The sequence below is a fragment of the Vigna unguiculata genome, chromosome 7 (genome assembly GCF_037176805.1).
Source record: "Vigna unguiculata cultivar grain cowpea cultivar isolate G323 ecotype 2 chromosome 7, ASM3717680v1, whole genome shotgun sequence".
NCBI lineage: Eukaryota > Viridiplantae > Streptophyta > Magnoliopsida > Fabales > Fabaceae > Vigna > Vigna unguiculata.
Genome location: NC_140798.1, coordinates 26,427,960 through 26,436,098, shown reverse-complemented (window position 1 = coordinate 26,436,098; position 8,139 = coordinate 26,427,960). Strand labels below are relative to the sequence as shown.

General features: G+C 30.9%; 1 long non-coding RNA gene across 1 annotated transcript; it reads right to left on the bottom strand.

The window, feature by feature from the left end:
* Positions 1-4,760: 4,760 nt before the first annotated feature.
* On the bottom strand, positions 4,761-5,633 carry LOC146884722 (uncharacterized). The gene is made up of 3 exons (XR_014996539.1): positions 5,426-5,633; positions 5,034-5,136; positions 4,761-4,915 (listed from the first exon to the last, which is right to left on the bottom strand). It is a non-coding gene; the product is annotated as an uncharacterized LOC146884722 (long non-coding RNA).
* Between the last annotated feature and the right edge of the window lie 2,506 nt (positions 5,634-8,139).

The following is an 8,139-nucleotide window of genomic DNA, read 5'->3' as shown; positions in this document are numbered from 1 at the left end:
ATTTCTTCTTCTTTAGTGCTTTGGGCAACTTTACAAGTAATTCAAGGGCTGCTTCAACAAATCTGCTTCAATAGATCCGCCACCTTCACCACTGATGCTAGTTCCAATAGTAATGGTAGGCCCACCACTGATTGCACCTGCAACAATGATTAGGCTCCAACACTTGTTGTCCGTGGACCACCAATTGTCTCCTCAATGCGAAAATTTGGTGCTTCAGAACTTTCATCACCTTCAGCACTTTTACATGTAGCTGCTACGCCAATGTCAGCAGAATGCAATGCTGACGCTCCACCAATTTCAACAGCTTCAACAATTGCATTCGTTGTAGTAGGTAAGATCTGCTCACTATCAATTGGCACTAATGCACCAATGTTTCGGGGTTTTGCACCAGTAGTGTTGTAAGCCCTCCTAAGCATTAACATATGAACCATTATCTCTTCCACCACTGACCTCAACTACATCAGAAGCAGCACTATGGTCCTCATCAAATTCTTCTACTTCAGCCCTGCTGTAAAAATTTGTTTTCTTCCTTTCCTATTCTCCTTTCAATTCCAGGAGCAATTTGGCATTAGCATTCAACTTGTCCAACAATTTTGTTTTCTTTTTTTTTCCACTAGGTGTGCCTCATCAACCAAGATAGGAAGATTCATTTCCTCCTGGCTTAATATCCAATCCATTTGAACCTACACCAACACAAAGTTTGATTCCAAATCCCAAGTCAGATTTCTCAGGAAAAAACAAAAAAAAAAACTTGTTCATATCATATATCATGGATTCGCAATTACAAACACAGAGTGATGAAGGATTATCTTGTTCTTTTTTAAGATTATTGAATATGGTGTGAGTTCATTAAGAAAGCTAAGTGAAATCCCCACTAGACATTAAGATAGCAAGTTATCTAGATGTGAAGGTTCCTTTCTGAAAGCTCAAGAGAAGAAGATGATGGATTGATTCAAAACAAAAAGGAAATGGAAAGCGCATAAACTATAGAAAACCAAAAACAATTAAAGGAAGAAGAAAACATAAAATGGAAAGGAAAGAAATGGTAAAAATGTGAGAAGCACGCCACTACAAGGCTAGGCTAGAAGCCATGACAACCTTGAAGATGAGTGGATGTGTGCCGCCACTTGCTATGCAAGATAAAGCTTAAAAGTATTCACTCCCAAGGAAGAAAACTCTCACAAATGGTTGAGACACAAGAGTGTTTTTACTTCAAAATGTTCAACCCTTTTACATGTCTAGGAGCACCCCTTATATAGAAGAACTTAGGGGCCTCTAAGCAAATAAAAGATACATAAGGATGTCTCTACAAAAACTTAGGTGTCTGGTGGTTTTCCAGGTCTGCAAGAGGGTTCTTGCTGTGTTGGTGTGATTCTTGTGTGATTCAAGAGTCTTTTGTGGTGTTTTTACATATTTTGGAAGTGTAAGGGTGGATACTTTGTAAAACTTTTGAAATAGTGCAAAGTCAAGCTAAGGTTGCCTTGACAAACTGGATGTAGCTCAGGTTTGAGTGAACCAGTATAAAAATCTCGTGGTGTCCTTTCTCTCTTGCATTTTTATTTTAAAGTTTCAAGAACTTGTGCTTTAATCATGTTTTTCATGTTCTTGCATGTTTTCATGGCATCTGCAGCATTGAGCGTGTTTGTATGATCATTTGGAACTGATCTTGATCATTCTTGAGCATTATTTATGGTTTAAAATTCAAATTCGCATTTCTGCATTTTTCCCAGTATTTCAGTCGACTGTTTTTCAGTTTCAATTGATTGATTATACCAGAACATAATCTGTTTAGTAAAATCAATATGTTAACTCTGTTTTTGATCGATTGAAAGTGTATAGTTTAATACTGTTTGCATCCTAACTTGGTGATCTATTTGATTCAATTAAAGGTGGTTTTTAGCTTGCAAAGATAGCCTAAATTTTTAACTAGCCAATTCAACCCCCCCTTCTTGGCTTTTCAACCATTTCAAAACTAACATCCACTTCCTCGCACAAGTCACTATCAAAAACAACATCATTGCCCGATGCACTTAACCCCAAACATATAGTCAAATCTGAACAACTTAACTTAACCAACTGCTACCTAACTTATATGAATTTCCCCATTAGGAACCCATCGACTCAGGACCTCTCTTAGCAACGCACAAACAATTCAACTTATAATAACCACAAATGTCAACAATATCACAAATATACCAAATTTAATGCATAAATTCATTCATTATTTAACTTACCTCTTTCTTATCAGAAGCTTTAACATCACTCACAGATGCTTTCTTTCTACTCTCAATTGTCTTTCCTTTATTCACATCCTTCTTCAATTTTTCTTGTGAAGAATTTCTTTTTCATTTCCCAACCATTTCGCTTTCAAGAAAAACCAAATTAGTAACATATACCTTCCACCCAAAACCAAAATGCAGTCACCAAGCAAACAACAACCACAACAGGTAACCTCATTTCTTTCTTCGGTACAAAAAACAAAAAACTGCAATATGGAATTAAAATCAACCCTAAACGAAAAAAAAATTCCTTTCACTGACCAAAATCTAAGTAAAAAACAACCCATGAAGACAACCAAAGATACAACTTTCGAATGTTTTACTTACCTCCCAACAACTTCTCGAATACCAAAACGAAATGCAACTCCTGAAATATCCACACCACTAACTACAGTACTGGAAAAATGCCTCCTTTCGACCAAGATTCAGAAGAAGAACTACCCACGAAGAACTTCCACCACTCCGTAAACCCACACCTTCTCCACCAACTACAACGTGGGCAAAAAGCACACTAAACGGGGAATGAAAGAAAATAATGGGCTTTCAGCTTAGACGAAATGAATGAGCTTGAGGGGAAGATGAACAACTTCAGTGGAAGCGGAAGACAAAGCAATGGTAACAACTTTCCCACTTGATTAGTTCTGCAACACACACTAACAACTTTCACACACAATAACTCCCTTTCTCTCGCGCTTCTTTCAAAAGCATGACCGACGTGGCAATTGTGCAAAAAAAATTAAAATTAAGAAAACCTTACCACGTCAAGTAGTAAGAGAAGTTGTCAAATTTTGGTTGTTACTATATCATTTTTCTTTGATGAAAGGATCTCTTGTGGAATTCCGAAATCCACTTTTTGGATTAAATTACGAAGCTTTAAATTGGATTATATTGGGTTTTCGAAAATAAAATGATAGAGTTATATTGTATCATAGAATAAAATACGTGAATTGGTGGGTGCATAAAATGGAATGTTAGGATTATATTATCTTTTAGATATGCTTATAATATATTATAGCATTAATATATGAAACGGGTGTGGAGAAACATATATTATATAGTAAATTGAAAATTAGTAACTTTGTTACTTGTGAAAGTCGTATGAAAACTTTTACATATAGTATACGGTGCTTAATGTATAAATTGAAAGTATTATACTCAATGAGATTATACTAAATAAATATTAATATTTTATTGGGATAAAAGTTTATTACATAGTATTGATATATCAGATGTAATTATAAGAGATAAAGATTTTATAATATATATATATATATATATATATATATATATATATATTTATTTATTTATTTATTTATTCTTTTATTTATTTATTCTTTGGGTAACTAAAAGATTGTTGTTCTTTTGGAAACATATTTCCAGTTTCAAAATCTTTAACATATTTTAATGTTTTCAGTTTAGTAATAGGCAGTTAATCATTATTTATTTGGTTTTAGAATTATCATAAAAATTCATTTATGCTTTTATTCTTGAGTGGTTGTTTTAAATGAAAGCAGATGACTTTGGTCGGGTGATAAAGTGCTTAAACATTATTATTATTATTTAAACATTAAATTTATTTAATATGTTTATTTTATTATGTACAACAGAAATAGTTAAACTCATATGTCGGCTTAATCTTAGTTTTTCGATTTTATTTAGGATTATTACATATGGAATTTTTTTTATTTAATTTTTGAATATTAGTGTTCTTGCAGAGAATAAATAAGATATGTCAGACACAAGCGTTACCTTACTCTGGTCCGCAATCTCCTCAGTACACTTCCTCCCGGTCGGTACATCACTACAAGAAAAAATATTTTTAACGGATGTTTATTTTTACATTATCCAAGGTTAAAATCTCTACTAAGTTCTTTACCCAGGGTTTCGATTTTTCCCGCTAAACCATCCCTGGAGAATGTGTTAGCCGGGATTTTTACGAACCCAAGGAAGCACCAATCAATAACGGAGGTTTTTTATCCTCTTGTATTTAACATAGGTTTTAAAACCTCAGTTAAGTTTTGTGGGTTTAAAACCCCCGGTTAATTACCATGAATTTTGAAACCTTCGTAAAATATCGTGGATTTTGAAACCTCCATAAAATACTATGGATTTTAGAACCTCCATAAAATAACATAGGTTTCAGAACCCCCCATAAAATACCATGGGTTTCAAAACCCCCTAAAATACCTTGGGCTTCAAAACCCCTGTAAAATACTATAGGTTTCAAAACCTCCATAAAGTACCATAGATTTTTAAATTATTATTATTATAGTTTTTTACTCATTTATCATTTATGTATTCATATATATTTTTTCAATCACAATTATTTACATTTATTCTATTTTTTAAATCTATATTTAATGAAATTATACATAAATAGATATAAACTCATCAAATTGATAAATTATTTATAGATGACTAAATGTATATCAAAGTATAACAAATATAATAATTCAAATTCAAATTCAAGTACAATATTAGTCAGCAAAAACTATCATGAAGTACTGTAATGGTTCTCAAAACATAAAATGATTCAATTAACTTCCACATTATATTATATTCTTCAACTATCACATATGATTTTCCTCATGTCCAGAACTTGTTGTATTAGTTGGCACACTTCCTTGATCAGAAACCTACAGTATAAATGTGAATCATAATTACAAATGTAAACTCTGAAAAATAAAAGAAGTTATACAGTCTTAAACATTACCAGTGCAGGATTGAACATAGTCAACTCAGGAGGCAATTGACCTTGATAATTTTGAAAAAAGAAGTTCATGATTGCATCAAGTCTTTTGTCACGTTCTTCATTTCGTTTATTTTGTTCATCCAATTGTGACTTTAATGCAGTGACCTATATTAGAACACAATCTATTATTAAAATCGTAAAAAACACATAAACATTATAAAACACCCAATCTATCAACAAAAAATATATTACATTTCTTACTCCTACTTATAGAAAACAATCCAAAGCAACACAACAACATTAATAGTGTCCAATAATATTCAACTTTTACAGCACAGCCAAATCTCAGGACACCAAAAGATCAAATGCAACATATCAAATGTCAAGCCATTCATTCATGCACAAGAATATCCATTACACTATTGATTAGATTTAAGAGATAAAATGTGATTACCACTGAAGGCAGAGGACATCTTGGTTGTCCTTTGAATCACCCGTGAAATGCATTGACTTCAAATGAAACAATTACATGCAGATGGTGCTCTCCCGCATGCACCCTTAGGATTCTGATTCAATAAAAGGATACATGTCAAAATCATAGCAATACTCAAGGATTTTCTTATGCACTTTTTAACACCCAAATTCCAAAGAATCTAGAATCATCCATTCAAAACCAATTATCCAAAGACAGTAAACAAATAATCCATAGATTTCCGACGTTGATTTCAGAATCCAAAAGCTGAACAACTATTATTTTATTGTTGTGGTTTAATTCAAGGCCCACACAAGCTTTTGAGATTGGTTTACAATGACAAGGTTTCATTTCTTGCCTATATTAGGATATCTTATCACAATTAAAAAAAATAGTTAATATTTATAAAAATATAAAATTAACATATCAACGGATTGTGTCTGTATAGTTATACAATAAACCCAACATAAGTTACAAGACTTTTATCTTAAATTCTTAAGTTATATATAATAAAAGGGGGCAACTGAATTAAAGGACTTTGCTATAAACAATAGTATGACATGACAAATTATATTAACCATCCTTCAACACTTTATGGTTTCTTTTAACCATTTAGAAATATCCTTTTCACCTTTAATTGTATAAAAGTCAAGATCACCATCAAAAATACATATTGAAAAGATAATAGCAATAAAAGTGAAATATGAGTCTAGAAGCAAAGCTCTGTAATGGAATATCAATAAGCCACTAAAACAAGATTATTGACTTCATCACTAACCAAATCTTTTTCTTTGATATTTTTAGTTTTCATCATGGATTTTAACTTCCTTTAATTGTTTTAAACTTGCATGAGTAGTGTCAAAATAGGATTTCTACGTTTAGCACTAGTAATCTTTGATTTTATGTTGTTTTGGTGGTCTGTTATAGACTTTATTAATAGGATTTTTAGTTAAAGTGCATGTTTTAGAAATTGAGTTTTCCATTTTTTTACTATTTTGGATTTGTTAGGTAAATACTTTAATTTTATGGCACAAAGAAGTAGATTTAGTTGTTTTAATAGCTTGTTCATATTAGGATTCTAGAGTTAGACAAATTTTAGTGCATAGGTTAATTTTTGAAATCTGCATAATTTTCATTAGTTTTTTTTTATTCTAGTCTCTTTTTGTTGTTTAAAACTTGTAGGAATTAGTTTAGTTGGTTTTTAATGGCTACTTTTAGGATTAGCAAATTTCATGTCCTATTTTTACTAGTTTTAGCTTGTTTTAAACTTGCATGAGTAGTGTCAAAATAGGATTTCTACGTTTAGCACTAGTAATCTTTGATTTTATGTTGTTTTGGTGGTCTGTTATAGACTTTATTAATAGGATTTTTAGTTAAAGTGCATGTTTTAGAAATTGAGTTTTCCATTTTTTTACTATTTTGGATTTGTTAGGTAAATACTTTAATTTTATGGCACAAAGAAGTAGATTTAGTTGTTTTAATAGCTTGTTCATATTAGGATTCTAGAGTTAGACAAATTTTAGTGCATAGGTTAATTTTTGAAATCTGCATAATTTTCATTAGTTTTTTTTTATTCTAGTCTCTTTTTGTTGTTTAAAACTTGTAGGAATTAGTTTAGTTGGTTTTTAATGGCTACTTTTAGGATTAGCAAATTTCATGTCCTATTTTTACTAGTTTTAGCTTGTTTTAAACTTGCATGAGTAGTGTCAAAATAGGATTTCTACGTTTAGCACTAGTAATCTTTGATTTTATGTTGTTTTGGTGGTCTGTTATAGACTTTATTAATAGGATTTTTAGTTAAAGTGCATGTTTTAGAAATTGAGTTTTCCATTTTTTTACTATTTTGGATTTGTTAGGTAAATACTTTAATTTTATGGCACAAAGAAGTAGATTTAGTTGTTTTAATAGCTTGTTCATATTAGGATTCTAGAGTTAGACAAATTTTAGTGCATAGGTTAATTTTTGAAATCTGCATAATTTTCATTAGTTTTTTTTTATTCTAGTCTCTTTTTGTTGTTTAAAACTTGTAGGAATTAGTTTAGTTGGTTTTTAATGGCTACTTTTAGGATTAGCAAATTTCATGTCCTATTTTTACTAGTTTTAGCTTGTTTTAAACTTGCATGAGTAGTGTCAAAATAGGATTTCTACGTTTAGCACTAGTAATCTTTGATTTTATGTTGTTTTGGTGGTCTGTTATAGACTTTATTAATAGGATTTTTAGTTAAAGTGCATGTTTTAGAAATTGAGTTTTCCATTTTTTTACTATTTTGGATTTGTTAGGTAAATACTTTAATTTTATGGCACAAAGAAGTAGATTTAGTTGTTTTAATAGCTTGTTCATATTAGGATTCTAGAGTTAGACAAATTTTAGTGCATAGGTTAATTTTTGAAATCTGCATAATTTTCATTAGTTTTTTTTTTTTATTCTAGTCTCTTTTTGTTGTTTAAAACTTGTAGGAATTAGTTTAGTTGGTTTTTAATGGCTACTTTTAGGATTAGCAAATTTCATGTCCTGTTTTAGTAGTTTTAGCTTGTTTTCTAGGTTTACATAGTGATATAACATTTCTAGGTTTAAAACATGACCTTGCATTTTGTATAGCTAGTCCAAATGGAAAGAGAGAAGCATGCTCACTTTTCTGTTTCTTGCACTTCTCTTCTTCGTTGGAACAACATAGATCATTCCCTATTTCCATGAA